Raw genomic sequence first — 17,466 nt, 5'->3', positions numbered from 1 at the left:
ATGGGGGTTCCCATTTGACATATTAAAGTGAGGTTAGCTGGAGGTGAGGAGGTGATTGACAGAACTTCAGTAAATGCATAATTAAACGTCCCCCTGTATATCTAATTTGACGTGTTTTTTTTTTAAGAAAGTTATTAAGGGTGGCTCGTTTTGAAATGAAAGCACTGTATAGTGTTAAACGAAATTTCTCCAAAGGGTAAATATTTTAGACATCAAGGAGACCACACACTTTAGTCCAAAATCCAAAATCTCAAAAACTATTAGGAATATTCTTATGAAACAAAAAACATTCAGAAGAAAATTCTTTAAAATTATTGTTTTAAATATTTTGGTTAATTATTGGTAAACATTTTTAGAAATATACATTTTCACTAGCAGGGTATAGGGACGAAGTTTGACTTTGAGTCCAAAATCTCAAAAGCTATTGGGATAATTCTCATGAAACAAAACCATGATATTCATAGGGATGTTCTCAAAAAATGTTGTCTTAGGTTCAAATCAAACCGAAAGAAATTTGAATGCGAAACAGGGAGGAACCAAAAATATACTTTAAAAATTAAAACAAATTTGTTAAACCAACAGGAATTTAAATATCCCGCCAAATATTGTAAACATTTACACACACAGACAGTGAGTTTTTTTTTTAAGTTTTTGTTATTAATGAATTATTCCTAATTATAAATGATACAGAAGCGAAACTAAAAATACACTTTAAAAAAATAAAACAAATTTGTTAAACTTACAGGAATTTAAATTTTCCGCCCAATATCATAAACATTTGCACGAATATACAGGGCATTTTTTTCAAGTATTTGTTATTATTGTAATATTTTTAAATAAATGATACAGGGACGGAATTAAAAATAAATTTTAAAAAACTAAAACAAATTCGTTAAACTAACAGGAATTTAAATTTCCCACCTAATATTATGGGCATTTACACACACACACACAGATAATAACGATTTTTTTAAAGTTTTTGTTATTAATGAATTATTCATAATTAAATGATACAGAAACGAAACTAAAAATATTCGATAAAAAATAAAATAACTTACAGGAATTTAAATTTCTCGCCTAATATTATGGAAATTTGCACGCACAAATAGGGAATTCTTTTTGAAATATTTGTTATTATTGTATTATTTCTGAATAAATGATTCAGGGACTAAAAAACACTTTAAAAAATAACACAAATTCTTTAATTTAACAGGAATTTGAGTTTCCCGTCAAATTTTATGAAAATTTTAACACACAAAGAGTTAATTTTTTTTCCAAGTTTTTGTTAATAATGAACTATTCTTAATTAAATGATACAGGCACGAAACTAAAAATATTCGATGAAAAATCAAACAAATTCGTTAAACTTCTAGGAATTTAAATTTCCCGCCAAATATTATGGACATTTGCACACACAGGTAGTGCTTTTTTTCAAGTTTTTATCATTAATGAATTATTCCTAATTAAATTATGAAACTAAATATATTTGATAAAAAATTAAACAAATTCGTTAAACTTATAGGAATTTAAATTTACTGCCGAATACCGTGGACATTTTAAATACATTTTAAAAAATAAAACAAATAAACAAATAAACATTTTAGAGGAATTTAAATTTCCAGGCGAATATCAAAAAATTCCTTGAGAAACTAAACCAATTTAAACTTACTGAATATCAAGGTTCTTCAACTTCTTTCTCTACTGTATCAAATTTTTTACCACTTTTGTTAAAAAAATGAATTTTCTGCCTAAACCTGTTAACAACCTATTAACAACAATAATTTAACGTTAAGATTTAACCATATTTAAACGCCGTTACAGGCTTACTAAAGACGCATTCGGAAAGTCTAAAATCCCTAGATTATGTTGGTAATCTTTAGCGAGTACATGATAATCAGTAAAATTTTCATTCGAGTGGAATTATGGCACCCTTCGTTTCCAAAAGTTGGATTTTACTATAGGTGGAACAAAGATGGGTATAATACGTGTTATGGATGAAAAAATATTATATATATGTAATTTCTAATTCAATATTTTGTAACTGTTCTTCAGTGTTTCTTAGAAAAGGGAAATTTTACTAAGGGTATTTATTATGTTATAAAATTGGACAATTGTTTGTCTCGACGGTAAACTAAGAGCAAATTTAAATGACATTTCAGACTTATCTGAAAAGACACTAAACACTTATAAAAGCATATATTGAGAAATATTTCCTCCTTAAATATCAAAAAATTAACATAATCTTGTTTAAAAAGAAGCTGAAATTCCTTATAATAGTTGCTCTACCTGCAAACACGAAGGAAAAGAAGAAAAAAGAGAACTAACCGAAAATTGCTCATGGATATATCATGGAACTCCATGTTCTGAGCCCAAGCCCTTAAGGGTCGTTACGGAGGCATCTTTTTTCCTTTTTAATAAGAGGAAACACAATGAGTACACATTTTATGAGCACCAGGGTCCCGTTTAATTTCATTTACTATATTTTTTCCGTTTTCCCCGAGAAAAATGGGAAATATTAATTATGTTTGGGAATACGGCCTGGGGGTGGAAACGTCCAATTTCTTTCACGTTTAATTTCCCCAAATTTAAGCTAAAATGATTACACATAAAATTGAAAAAATGGGTGAACATTCGCGAATTATCACCTACCGAACCTGTCATCGGGGGCTTTGTTTGTCGAATTTTCGGACAATAACGCACTACTAAATTTGACTGCCATTCGCGAAATTCGTCCGGACAGAATAACATATTGTCCTTTGTGTGCCTCGGATGTATGCCCTTTTATTGCTTTATACAGTCTCCCTAATTAAATAGTCACAATGTTTGATTCTAGATTTAATCTGCTTATTACTTGGCAATGTTGGAATTTAATTTTGATTTGGTGCTGTACGGTATCCAACATTGCTAGCACATTTTTTATGAAGAAATGCCACTAGATAAGATCACTGGCATTTAATAATAATAATATTAGATTCGACTTAAAATTCATTTGGTTAAGCTTAAATTGAAGTCGAATGTTTGAATGCTCGATGGTTAACTTGACTGTTATAAATGCTTGGTTTTGTATGAAATCATTTAGGTGCTTGAATTTATATAGAAATTATAGGGAATTTTGTACTAAGTAAAATGAGTCAAAACAGAGTATATAGAGTTATCTCTCGTTGCTGAGATATGGACGTTTGATTGCCAAAAATCCGGCTTGAAGGACCAAATGTTGGAAAGTTGTCGGATAATATTTCTCAAAGTATTGAACATATAAAAAAGTTGCAAAAGTGAAAAGATGCGTGTTTTTCGACATTTTATGCGACAAAATCAAATTTTGTATTTTTGTCGACATTTTTTTTCACAACGTTGGATTTTTGCATGATTAATTAATAATAGGGAGTTTTCCAAAAAAATATGTCTATGAAGCAATGCCAATAAATACGACCACGCCATCTTACAAATAGAAAGGCAAAAAGTTGGGTTCTTATATAAATGCTTGCACCTTGATTAGCTCTTAAATTATTTTGTCTAGGAGTATAAAGTATTGCAGCTCATTAGCTATTTGGGCTAAAGACATGCTTTATAAATAATAAAACGATACTCAGATATAATATCCCAAATAATTTTACAGTGACACTCAAAATTTCTAACTGGAGTCAAAACTTGCTAAAGATTCTTGGTTTGCCCCTTGGATTGGTCTAGGACCATGGCTCACTTTAACTCAATGAGTTCTTGAGACACGAAAAGCGTTGCTATACTACATTGTTCATCAGAGAACCCTTTAACTATGAGTGAAAAACCCATTTTAATACCTTGAATAGTTTTTAAATTATTTTGCTTGGAAATGCTGCAGATCATCAGCTATTTGCCCTATAAAACAATTTTATTAAATACCATACTTATTTTATAATAACAGATACAAAATAAAAATCCACGGCGTTTTTTGACGATTTGGCAACATTGACGATGGCTAAGCTTTCACAAATAGTCCCGAACATTATACGCAAATGAATTCAAGCCATACGATGTTATTATTATTTATTTATTAAAAGAATCACGATGATTTGGCATTATTTTAAATTGCGTTTTTCTTTATTACATTGGAATACTGTTTCAGTCTTGCAACACTGATGGTGGGACTGGAAAAATTACAAAATATCCATGGAATGAATAGATTCCAATGTTGCCAAGTCAATGTCATTAAGCAATAAAAATATAGTGAGACGTATTATCGATTTATTTATCAGATCCAAGCTAACTTCACTATTGCCAAGTAAATTCTACTATTGCATGAATACTTAATAAATTTTTATTTAACAAAAAATTTAGTTAACAAATGAATTCGAGAATTTAATTAAAGCATTTTCTATTTTCTTGATAGATTGTTATTTCAGTATGGCAACACTGCACCGATGTTGCGCATGACAAAAGATCAAGTTAACTCATTAAGGCCTTCTATCTTACTATCAAGCAACTATCTGAAGTAATCAACTCTAACGTTGCCGAATCAATTGCATTCAACTAGCAAATATACTGAAGAATAATATTGGTTTTGTGCATTTAAAAGCACTAAAGACATCTATTTCGTAAGCTTACTCCAATATTGCCAAGTCAATTCTATGACTGCAGTAATATCCTTAAATTAATAGTACATATTAATTTTGTTATTATGATTTAAAAAAAATTAGTTGACAAGCAAATATAACAATTTACAATCTAAATACTAAAGTTTACTTTTTACGAATAATAAGACCATTTTCTATTATCTCGCTGGATTGTTATTTCAATCTGGCAACTCTGCATCACTGCACCGATGGTGCGCATGACAAAACATCAAATTATCTGTTAAGGCCATTTATCTTATTTATTCTGATTATCTGAAATAATCAAAACCAACGTTGCCGAGTCAATTGCATTCAACTATGAAATGTGCTGAAGAATAATATCGATTTTGTGCCTTTAAGTAGAGACGGCTATGTCATAAGGTTACTCCAATGTTTCCGAATTAATTCTGTTTATGCATAAATATCTTTAAATTATAAATATTAATTTTTTTATTATTAAATAAAAAAAAAAATAAGTTAACAGACCGATATAACAATTTCCAATCTAAATACTAGAGTTTCCTTTTCACCATTAATTTTCTATTATCTCGCTGGATTGTTATTTCAATCTGGCAACACTGCACTGATGGTGCATAATAAAACATCAGATTAATCTATTAAGGTCAATTAGAATTATCTTACTATCTAAAGTAATCAACTCCAACGTTGCCGAGTCAATTGCATTTAACTATGAAAAATGCTGAAGAATAATATCAGTTTTGGGCATTTAGGTAGAGACGGCTATGTCATAAGGTAACTCCAATGTTGCCAAAAATTAAATTATGGTAATGCTTAAATTGATAATAAAATAATGCTGTCGATATTTTGGTTTAAAACAAATTGATTTGACAGATGAATTTGATAATTTAAAATTTATATACTGAAGTTTACAATACTCTATTAGCTGGATTGCTATTCATTAGAGCCAATTAGAAATATCCCATTATTAAGCGACTATTTGAGTCCAATCCGGCTCAAAGGACCAATTTTCATAATACTACTATGCTTCTAACTAAATTATCAATTTCAAATATTTCTGGCAACTTTCCAGTTTTAAAAAACTATAAATCAAATGCCTTTTTTAAATTTCGACTGTATTGCTACCACAAAAAAGAATGAATAAAAATCGTTTTTTTTAAATTGAGTAATTAATATGCAATCAAAAATATCCCACAACCGTCCGTCGCACGTTCCTTTATTATCGTAACGTTAATTTTTAAAAAGCTAATTTCCACGACGGTCTCTAGTTTAATTTTAGCGATTCTGGATAAACGCGCGATTTTTATTTAATGGAATAGTGTGACATACACGTACCGATTTGTCAGGAAAACGACCGTCGATAATTCGGCCATTAATTTTGGAATAGCGTTTCTGGATGAGAGTTATTTTTGGTGCGGCTGGATATGCGGTTGCCAGTTTAGGTGGGTAACAGGTAATTTCGGTTGTTTTTGAGTTTAAGTGAACGTAATAGTTTAGCATGTAATTTTTGTTTTTTTTTTTGCTGATTTCTTTTGAAAATATGTAATTTTACCGACCTTCGTTATATCCCATATAAGCTTTTATATTAATAACGAGCAATGGAAAGTGAAGTGAGAGACGAAAATCGGGCCTAAGAAAGATAAAAATCAAAACATTTCTCTCAGGCAGTTTTACACTAACTTAAAATAAGTTTTTCAACGTCAATTCCCCAAACTAAACTAAAATTATTAATTTGCCTTTAACTGCCTAAAATAATGTCTCTAATATACATATTTCACTTTCAGGCAGTTAAGCAATACAAAAATTAAAAACATCCTGGAAAACGACCATTAAAACTGTGATAGTTGAGGCCTTACTTTTTTCATAATCAAGTTTTATATTTGAGGAATCTTCAGACACCAAAAACGCTATGTCTTAAAAGCCATAGTAGCTGGAACCTTCCGAGAGGTCTCATTTTGTTCATGAATATCAAAAAGCTGTACAAACTTTAAAAATCAAACCAATACTTTTCGCACATCAATTTTCAAAAACTAATAATAGCATTAGGCTTACGTTTTCACCATAAAAACATAGGCTAATGATAATTAAGCAAGAAATAAAAAATAATAAGTTATAAATAATAAATAAAAGCAACTGGTTATTAAAGTTATCAAATTTTTTCTAGGCACTTAAATTGAGAATATTTCAATTGCCTAAAAATTAGGTAAAATTAATTTTTCACTAGATTCCAAGTTTTTCTGTTAAGGACATTTTCAAAAGAATCCGAATTTTTTATTCTTTCCGGGTAATTTTGCAAAACTTTGAGGCAATTAGACCTTGAGGAAATTTAATTCCAGGGAGCACGATATAGGAATTGGGTTGAAAAGCTGGGCTCTTATTTATATATCCTTCTGTCAGATTAATAATTAGAAAAGTATTGGAAGGAAGTGATGTTTTTCTGGTTTATTCTGACAAACCCCGGCAGAAAAACAGAATTTCCAGGCGATCCAGACACTATTAAATAAATGAAACGATGATATAGAAAATGGGTTGAAAAACTGGGTTCTCATTTATATATCCTTATCTCAGTTTAATAACTAAAAATGTATTAGAATAAAGTGATGTTTATCTGGTTTATTTTGACAAACCACGCTAGAAAAACACAATTTCCAGGCGATCCAGACGCTATTAAATAAATAAAACGATGATATAGGAAATGGGTTGAAAAGCTAGGCTCTTATTTATTAAATAGACATCCAAAAGTTTCCTTTTTTTTGAAATATGAATCATACGTGTAATTTATAATTTAAATCTCGCGCCAATATTCCGAACTGCACTGCACTGAACTGTCAGCTGACCTCCCAGCGGCGACACAGTTCCTTGTATACTCGGTAGAACACTCTGCAGAAGATTCGCTAACCTTTAATGCTTCTCCAAAGATGACGTGCGAAGTGCTCGCTTGTGTCACTCAGGAATGACGAAGAACAGGAATGACCTAAACTAATTGCATAAATAATAAATAAAATAAATGCATTTAAAAAAAATTATTTAATGAAAAGAAATAGAGGAATACATATTCGAGCATTGGTTACGTAATGACGATATTCTTGTATCAAAAACTATATCGAGATGCATATTTAGCATCAAAAAAATAATTTATATTAATCTAATTACCATTAGATTAATATAAATTAATAATAGGATCCATTGGAATTATCCAGTGTCCAAAGACTCTTTGTTGTTGTTTGACTAATGAGATCCTGCGATTAAGAATAGATCCATAGAAGTAAATCCATAAGAGGTTCATGCTTGAATATATTTCATTAAAATGAAGATACGATTTTCGGAGACAGAAACGTTTAATGAATCTAAAAAAATAGGAGTGCAGTGGATTTTCATTTCTGTTCACCTAATGACTTCTTATTTGTTCATTACTATTTGTCTCATTAGTTCTAACCCATAGGATTAACAATTTCCTAAATGCATATTCATCAAAATGAAAAAACATCTATCGACCAGTAATGGATGACATTTCGACCATTGTAGGATATCCATTAGAGGATGTGTGCTATTTGGGAAGATTTTTAGGCAGTTAAAATTATTTTTATGCCCTTAAAATAGCACAGAACTTACTGATTATTTTAGACAGGTAAGACTAGATATTTAGTTTGACTACCTGAAAATTAAAACAGAAATATTCGTATTTTTCAGGCAGTTCTACTAGACTTTCACTATTTCAACACTTTAACTGCCTAAAATAACTTTTCTATTTTAAAACAATATTGACTGAAAGTAATGAACAACAATTTTAGTCATATTTCAAGTCAGCCTAATTAAAATGGTGTTCCATTAATGAATACAAGTTTTAGAATAAATTCCAGACTATTGAATCTAATGTGTTATTTCAACTGGTTATAAATAAAAAAAAATAGGCAAATAAATTTTGAAGAAATTCTAGGGTTTTCAGGCATTTAAAGCCCCTACTTTTTTAAGCCCCTACAACAGTTAAAACTTATTACTTAATTTACATCAAATTATTGAAAACTGTGTGCTCATCATCTTTCCGAGTGCTCAATATGGCGGTTAAGGACCATCTAGAAAAAATCCGTTTTTGAAAATTGGCTTAATGAGCCACGCCCTCTCATAATTAAATCGTTTTACTATTAATTACTAAACTCGATATATTATTGTAGGTTTGTATTTCAGATGTTTAATATTAATTGAAGCTGTTCAAATTGCCCGGGCCTAAATATATTAGCTCGCAATCGTTTCCGGCAAATATTATTGGGTTATTTGTTTAATTAATCGCTTTACCGAGTAGAATAATCGAGGCAATAATTCCTCATATAACCAAAAAAAATAAATAAAAACTGAGTAAAATAAAAGTGTTCATGGGGAGCGACATAAGTATGTACGTACGAAGAACCTTATGAATTTCAGCTTTTCTCATTTGGCTTTAAAAGACTCTTTGGAAAATTGCCATTTAGTTACTAAAGAGAGTCATGCACCTTCGAATTTTTTGAAACAAATTTATTATAAATTATTTTTTTTTTAATTTATAATGTACGAGTTAATTTTCAAAATGACGCCCACTTGGACCCAATAATTTGCCATTTTTAATTTCATTGAACTCGGTTTTTTTAGCACTTAAGCGGATGTCCACTGGACATCGATATTTCAAAAATGAGGAAACCTTTGGATGTCCATTAAATAGATTTGTGCCATCTGGGATTGAATTTCCTCAAAGTTTTGTTTTCATTTTCAACCAGTTGAAACAAGTTTCAATAACAGAAAAATAATAGAACTTAAATTTTGTCTTAATTTTTAAGATATTTAAATATTCTGGTTACAAGTGCCTGGAAGAAATACTTTAGCATCAACTACTTGGAAAAATCTGACATGTTTAAATGCCTTGAAAATAACTGCAATTTGATCGAAACTTGTGCCTATTTTAAATGATTTTAAAATTTTCTTTAACTGGAAAAAAATATAAACTTTATTTAAAATTTTTGTTTTAATTTTCAGGCAGTCGAAATAATTATCTAGTTTCAGCTGCCTGAAAAAATCAGTAACTTCTGCCTCATTTTAAGAGGTTAAAAATACTTTTAGATGCCTGAAAGCCAATAAATCTCTTCAAAATTTAGTTGCCTAAAATTCTTGTTATTCTAAAAATTCTGGTTTCCTTAAAGGACTTAAAAATGGCTTAAACTACCAGAAAAACATAAAAGTTACTGACTATTTAATTTTGTTTTAGGTAATTTAAACCTATTTTAACCTAATTCTGAACTCAAGTACCTTAAGTATTAAAGTTATTAAAACAAATTTAATAACTTTAATAACCAGTTGCTTTTACTTAGTATTAATATATTATTATTTTTTTATTTCTTGCTATTTCTTTATGGTGTAGTAACTTAATGCTATTTTTGGTTTTTAAAAATTGGTTGTGGGTAAAATAATGATTGATTTTTAAAGTTTGTATATATACAGGGTTTTTCAGAACTATGCGATCAAACTTCTGGGGGTTGTTCAGTGCAACAGAAGAATCCTGGATCCAAAAAGTTTATTGCGGTTCATCGGCGGCTCGCTGAGACAGGCATGTTTAAGACCAAGATGCATTATACTGGTGTTGCTCGAACCGTAAGAACGGTCGAATTTGAAGAAGAGGTGCTTCAGTGAGTTGCCGATGAACCATCAAATAGTGACGTCGCTAAGAATATGAATACGAGTAACGCTTCTGTCTGGCGGGTACTACACGAGCAACAACTCCATCCTTACCACTTCCAGAAAGATCAAGGTATGACTGCAGCCGATTATCATCCTAGAGTTCAATTTTGTCGACGGCTTCTGAATCACATCATTGCACAACCAATTTTTTTACGATATGTTTTGTGGACCGATGAATATTGAACATAAATTAAATTAAGTATATTGAACGGTATCATTACAGATTTGAGTTCACATTTCTTTTAAATACGTGAATAAGTCTATTTTCTTCTTCTTTTAAATTATTTGAACATGTGAGATATAAGTTTCTAAATTGATTTTTACTATAAGTGACGTAATACGTATAAAATAAGTAACTCATGTAACTGCCTGAAAACGATGACTTTTTAAAATTGTATTATGGTATCAACTGATTGGAATAAATAGAGAATTCTATTCCATTTAAAAGGTTCTAAGCTGACTTTAATTGGAACCTCCCTGAAAAAGATGAATTTTATTTAAAACATGCCTAAAATTGTTGCTTTAATTTCCATTGCCTAGGTTGTGTTTAGGTTTCAAGTGTCTAAAAGAAACAAACGACTATACTTCCTTTGACTGACAGCACAAAGAGAACTTAATAAAGGACAAATTCACAATAATTTTCCCTACAGAGAAAGCTTTAAGCAACTATTTTTAATTTAACACAATAACGGCTAAAAATCCCCATAAATAAACGCGATCTGAAGGAACAATACAGGTCATATTTCCACATGTGCCAATTCGAACGTGTCGTTCGTCCATATATTGGTCGCCATTGTGTCCGGCTACTCGAGCATACTCCTATGGCTTGTACGAAACTATGGATCCATAATTTCTCCTGATGGCGATGATTGGAATTATTTGACTCGACTCCCATTATATGAAAACGAGTATTCATTTCCCTTAGGGTTGGATTGAATTTATAAAACAAAACATAAATCAATATTTAATGAAAAATCGAGGTAGGTGAACTTTTCCCTTATGTTTGCAAAATCTAGTCAATTATAATTCAACGTTCAATTAAACGTTGACTTAAATGGATACTTACATGGTTAGAACAAGTGAATTACATTAAATACGAACTTGTATCGAAGGCTGATGCCTAATTGAGATGACAACATGTTAATTTGTTTTAAATGGTTTGTTTAAGGTATTTGCACGTTTGTGTTTAGTTGAAAAAGAGAGAAATCTTAAAATGATTTAAAAAGATATTATATTGCTTTTAGTGCATTTTATGACTCCATTAACACTAGAGCAGCAGCGCAGTCAGCTTAAAATTGTATTTCTCTTCACTGCAGAGGTAAAGTGGGTTTGGAAACTATTATATATGGAACTATTATATATAGACTAAGAAATGAATAATTCATTATCAGAAAAAATACTTCTCAAGGATTTTTATCTTCTATCATGGTACACTATATACTTTTTAAATAAAAAAAAATAGCACACATATTTTTCATTTAACATCCGATAAATGTCAAATTTTTGATATATACTAGATATATACGAGAATAAAAATGTAGTAATAACTGGTGAAGGGGTCGAGCAAGTGAATTTTGAAAACATTATAACTAACGTACGGGGTATGGGATTTTGGTAAAACGATTTGGTTGACCAATAATCCCGTAACTGAGGCATTGGAAGCAGCCCCATCCATAATATAATGCCAAAAAATTTTCGCATTTCCACGGGATTGGTATCTATCTATTTCGGTACCTTGGCCTTCCGGTTTGGACCTGCAAAGTCTGCACTTAAAGTCGCTAGAGGTACGTTATCGTCTAGATCTTCGTCTTCGGATAATAATATGGCAGAATTATCTGAATTATTACCGGATGAATCGTTATCGGATGATAGATCACTTTCAACAGGAATAAAATCTTTATCTACGAGCGAATCATCTAAAAATCCGGTAATTTGGTCTTCTATTATATCTCTTGACTCGTCGTCGGACAGATTCTCCAGCTCCTTTGCCAACTCCTGATCCGATAGATATTTCTTAGCCATATTTGCTTAACTCTGAAACAAAAAAACACATTAAAGCTAGTGTCCACGGGTGGGCATTCGGTCCCAAAATGTAAAATAGCATTCTGAGACAGAGTATTGATCCACAAACAACATAAACTGCAAAAAAATAACTATTAACAAAAAATATCCAGAATGAAAATTTGGTCCCTGGAAGTAAAATCCAAATGCCCACCGGTGCTCAACGTGTTAATGTTTATTTTCTCAATAAGATTAGTGAACCAAAACCACAGGATGTTTAATATTTGAAAACATGCTTCTGATTATTCTTTTATGAGGCTTTTTGCAGTTCGTTCACGAAACAAAAGAAAAATTTCATTATTTTCCAATTTATTCTCTCAACCCTTATCCTCTGGTAAAACCCAAAGAAAAATCCTGCCGTAACATACAAAATGAAATTACAAAAGACCTATAGATCTTAAGGTTCCCGACCTACTTCTGGAATTCCTTCATATATTTTAAACAAACCGTTCCCATGTTAAAACATATCTTATCCGAAGCCGAAATTGCTTTCAGTTTAGTGGAAAACTCCAGCCATATTTCATGTCTTATTTATCTTTAGGATTCACATTACGAAAGAATTTTCCTTTTTTAGGCGTATCCTATTTTTCGTCTTAATAATGTCGCACATATTAAAGTTTCATAATTTCCCGATGTTAGTTAGTATCAGGATTTCTCATTAAATGTTCATTAGAACGATCGTGAAGTGCCTTTAATGAAATTTACAGGTAATTAAAGGGATGACGGTAGCGCCTGCCCTAATTGTCGGATCATAATTTATCCTTGCTTGAATAATCTGAGCCATGTGCTGTAATTACTGCTGTATTAACAGATTCTATGGATGGAAGAAATGATGTAATTATAGATTACGTTCGTTTGATGTAAGAAGTAGGTCGGTGGAATTTTTTTTATATGTTTTTAACGTGCCTTTTATTAACAAATAAGATGATTATAATAATTTTAGAATCAAAGAAATGATCATACCACGTCATATTTAACGATTTTTTTTGGTCAAGGTATATTTATTAAGCTGTTGAATATATGTATATCATATACGATTCTGTTTACAAAAGAGAGAACATTTCGGCATTTAAAAAAATTGACAAGGGATTTACACGCTAGTTGTCAAACTCGATTACAACATTTTGAATATCTAATGAAATTCCTCTGAAGATTGAATGTTTTTCGTCCATATTATCCAATCCAATATCGCTGTTTTTATACTAAATATTTAGATATGAAATTATATCAAATTTAAATAAACAGTGGTATTGAATTAAATATTAAATATATATTTTCTGCAAAAATTATGTTTTTCAACAACACAACCCTTAGGGGGGCTAAGGGTTGTGTTGTTGAACCAACCCAACCCAACCCAACCCAACCCAACCCACCCTAAACATTTTCCCAGTAAGAAATTCTTTTAAAAAAGCACCGTTTTTGGCACATAATATCCAATTTAATAGCACTGTTGTTTTATTAAATATTTACTAGCATATATACATATATATAAGTATATTACATTTAAATTAACATACTGTTTAATTAGATTACATAGTTACGACGAAACCAGCTGTTATTAATGCGTATTATTTTAGAAAACAATGATTTTTGAAAACATTATCTTACTGGTTAGTGGTGTGGAGCGGGTGGGGGGCTAAGGATAGGGTTAATAAAAAACATTTTTTTTGCAAAAAAATATTTTCTGAAAAAAATATAGATGGTAAAAGAATTTAAGAAAGAATTTATAGTTAATCTAAAAGAATCTATATTTAATAGTAATCTATGCTCTAACTTTTCTCACCTAACCTTAAGGTTTTCAAGTAAAACGTGAAAAACCCTCATTTTATTTTTTGAAAGCAAAGCGTATCGCTATGTATAAACTGCTATACAGATACTATTTTTTATCGTAAATAAGTGGAAATTCAGTTTTTTTATGATAAGTCATTAGGCTTTGAAAAAAAAATCAGTTTTTTTTGCTTCTAGACAAGTTGTCTATAAATATAAATAAAAAAACTTTTTTTATTTATATTAAAAAAATAATTTTCTTCAATTTCAAAGTCCAAATCCTTCCAAGTCTTCTTCAAAATTTGCTGTTTGGAGTTTGGTGTTATAAAAGTTCTTACACGCTTCGAGAACTAACTCTAAGTCATGAGGCTTCGGATATTCGCTGCCTTTTTTTCGGAAATCGGTTTTCCCTCTGGATATAATGTTTTTAGTTTTGTTCTAAAATCTCCATTTAAAGTTTTGAGTTTAATACCTTTAGATCTTTTGTCTATTTTTAGCTCCCTGTAATCGACTTCGACGTGCGAGTGTTTAAAAAAGAGTGATTTTCTTTTTCGATTTTGATTATAATTTCTTCAACCTTTTCACCTGTTTCAAATACCTTTCTGTTTGAAATAGCCTTCTCAACATCCTCAATAGAGAAAAAGTGGTGGGTGTCCATTTCAGTTACAATAAACTTATTATTTTTCTTGCTTGATAATATAATTGATTTAAAATCATCTAAGGTATAGACACGTAATTGGTGCTTCATAGCTCGTTCGATTTCTCCAAAATTAGTATCATTTGCTAAAAAGCTGTATACAGGGATTAGGTATTTAAAATATATTTTTTTAAGACTCTTATATCCACTAAGGACAGCCTTTAAAAGAAGAATTATTTTAATATTACGATTCTGCCTACCGCATGAATCGGACCACATAATGAGTTCTTCAATATTTGGATCTAGATAATTTTCAATAAAGTATTTTATGCATGATCCAACCTCTTGTGCTCCTCGACCAGCGATTCCTTCTTTCCAGATAAAACAGTAAGGCAAATTTGTTGACGCACTATGTATTCCTTCATTGTACACAGAGAGCTGTCGTTTGTAGTATGTTACATTTGTCGGCAGCTTCGGTAAGCTTAGTACTTTTTGCATGTTGTAACTAATAACGTCATGGGTCACATTTGCTGTAGCGAAATCTACCTTCATTGCCTCACGTGCTTCTTTAGCTTTATTTAAATGAGCAATGTGTTCGAGATTCATTTCTTGTTTCAAAGTCTCACTTTTCTGGTTTTGTAGTTTTACTTGCTGGCTATCACATAAATTGCAAGTATCTTTTATTGGAGGCTTTCTTCTTAAATTAAAATTTTCATAAAATATTTTTTTGTAGGTATTTAAACTAACAAAAGGATTATTTTCAGACAAGTATAGTGAATGAATTTTTGGAACTGAAAGATCAGGATTTAAGTACTTTGCATCTGATTTTTCCCTAGTGTAATGCGTTATGTAGGTTGGGAACATAGCTATGTGACCAAGAACAGCATCCTTAGTAACTTCGGATATTTTATTTAAACCTCCTGATTTCTTGCCCCTTTTAACTTTAATGTAATCATTATTTAATTTTTTTACTGCAGTATGAATTCTTTTTGTTGAGATTTGATATGTTTTAATAAACATTTGTCGACATACATTCTCATTTCCTAATTTTTAAACTCTTGTGTAAGCTCTTTTCAGACTCCTTTTCTTTTTATTTCATTAACTTGAACTGTTGCTGCTAAAAATGCTGTTTGAACATCAAGATCCTAAATCCCAAAAGTTCAGCTCATTTTTGTTGGTGAACTTTTTCCTGACATTTCATTTTGCAGTTGCATTCAATGTCTTCCTGTTACTGAATAATGTGGCAAGTTAGAGTCCTTTAATTTTCTTCGTAGTTTAAAAGTTTGCTCTGGATATTTCCTTTCTTCCTTTCTTTGGCCTCCTTTCACCATGTTCCTTAACACTTTGTAGCTTTTCATTTTAGCGTATTACCGCTAAAGGGTAATCCTCTTCTGAATCTGAAGAGGTAGTAATAATCTGTCTTTCAGGCTGTGGAATCTCTTCATCAGTTTGATCAGACGCTTCATTAATGTTTTCAGATTCCTGCAAGAGAACATTAAAATCAAAATAAGTTTTTACGCTTTTAACTACCCTTTATCTTACTAGTTAAAATGTAAAACTTCAAAACTTACATCTATGTAATTTTCAGTATCTTGAAGAATAGCCACGTTAGAAGATTGACCACAATAATTTTCATAGGAGGTATCCAAGTTATTTGCATTAATAAGATAACTTGGTTTTGTCGCTTGGTTCCCTTTAGATAAGCGGTATCCAAATATGTGATAAAATGACCCCGACATCATATATATGAAGAATCATCAGCCAATATGTATTTTAAACATCAACATTTATCTGGCCTTTATTTATCAACTAAATTGATTGTCAATGAATCCTTTTATACCTTTTTTGTTGTTTAATTTTGATTTTTATTACTTGAGTTTGTATTAAGCTACTTACATAATTTTGAATTGGGGCTTGACTTGTTAATAAATAAATAAATAAAAGAAAGTTAGAAGTTTAAAAACTAGAATTTGAATTTTTCCAATAAAATAATTACACCTACATCAGGATTTATGAAAAATATGCAAAAATAAAAAAAACAGCCTTGGAACTTAAAGAAAATATAAAAAATAATTAAATCTTCCAAATACAGTAAAATGCTGACATTTCTTTAGATAAGTAGGAAAATCGGAATTTCAATTCCAATAAAACCCTCAAGTACTTATTTTCGCATTTTTTCCAAAAATTTGCAAATAAAAAATCAGTTTTGGAATTTGAAAAAATTATTTAAAATAAAATATAATATTTCAGGGACAAATTGCTGATATCTCCGAAACCAAGAAAAATTTGGAAATTTGTAAATTAATATTTGAATTATTTCAGTTAAATAATTAGATACCTAAATATATCAGCATTTTTTCAAAAATATGCAGAAATAAAGAAGTCGGTCTTGGAATTTAAAAAATATGTTTACAAAAATTGAATATTCCAAAGAAAAAATCTCATATCTCTTAACACATTAGTGCATGAACTTATAAAAATTGTTTTTTATGTATTTTTTCTTTATGAATTAGTTAAATGACTTAAAAAAGATATAAAAAAAATACAAAAATCAAATATTAGTTTTTATTAGTGCGTTATGATCCGTCCCTCAAAAGGGAATCCATGCATAAAATACATAAAATTAATATTATTTTGTTTATATGGTAATTTTTGAAACAATTTTTTGGATGAAGTCCACAGTCACATTTTACACATATAAAGTTACTTTTCTTCTTGCATACTTGGCAC

General features: G+C 30.2%; 1 protein-coding gene across 1 annotated transcript in view; it reads left to right on the top strand.

Moving 5' to 3' along the window:
• LOC126736684 (1-phosphatidylinositol 4,5-bisphosphate phosphodiesterase epsilon-1-like) overlaps window positions 1-17,466 on the top strand; it is a 201,417-nt gene that overhangs the window by 16,699 nt on the left and 167,252 nt on the right. The window lies entirely within an intron of this gene.

This window comes from Anthonomus grandis, chromosome 5, assembly GCF_022605725.1.
Source record: "Anthonomus grandis grandis chromosome 5, icAntGran1.3, whole genome shotgun sequence".
Classification (NCBI taxonomy): domain Eukaryota; kingdom Metazoa; phylum Arthropoda; class Insecta; order Coleoptera; family Curculionidae; genus Anthonomus; species Anthonomus grandis.
Note: the sequence above shows the minus strand (reverse complement) of the source record. Positions and strands in the feature narration are given on the sequence as shown.